Raw genomic sequence first — 589 nt, 5'->3', positions numbered from 1 at the left:
AATCTGTGGTACTTTGTTATGGCAGCCTGAGCAGATTAACACAGCTCCTCACCTGGGAATGGAAGGGAACCACGTTTCTAGGCTGTCTCTGCTTTAACGGAAGACTCAGTGCTCAGAGATCTCCCTTTGGGGGGCTCAGTAACTTTCATCCCCTCCCCGCCCCAGGCCAGGAGGGGAGCATCACCTCTGCCTGAGGCAGTTTTATGGGAGACCAGAGACAAAGGGCCGAGCCAGGTGGAATTCGTGATTCCTCAGGGCTGCTGATTGTCACTGGGTGAGATGTGTTTGAATTCCAAGACTTGACTTTCAGGTGCAGGTTCTGGCCTCACTGCTTCCTCTTGGCAGCTGTACCTGGATATTGTCTGTGGCTGCTCAGCCTCATTCCTGCCTTTCCCCATTCTCCTCTGCATCTCAGCGGCTGCTGCCTGGAAACGGCATTTCCCAAACTCCCTTGCCGGTTAGGTTCAGGTAGTGCAAAGCACTGTGTGAGGTTCTTGGAAGGCAGAAGGAAGGAAAAGCTGCTTTTGTTTTTTCTGTTTGTGATACTAGCAGCAGCTGTGGTAGGTTGTGGGCTCTGCCTTGTGGGGTA

This window comes from Myotis nattereri, assembly GCF_964212035.1.
Source record: "Myotis nattereri genome assembly, chromosome: 14".
NCBI classification, from domain to species: Eukaryota; Metazoa; Chordata; class Mammalia; order Chiroptera; family Vespertilionidae; genus Myotis; species Myotis nattereri.
This window is presented reverse-complemented; position numbering follows the sequence as displayed.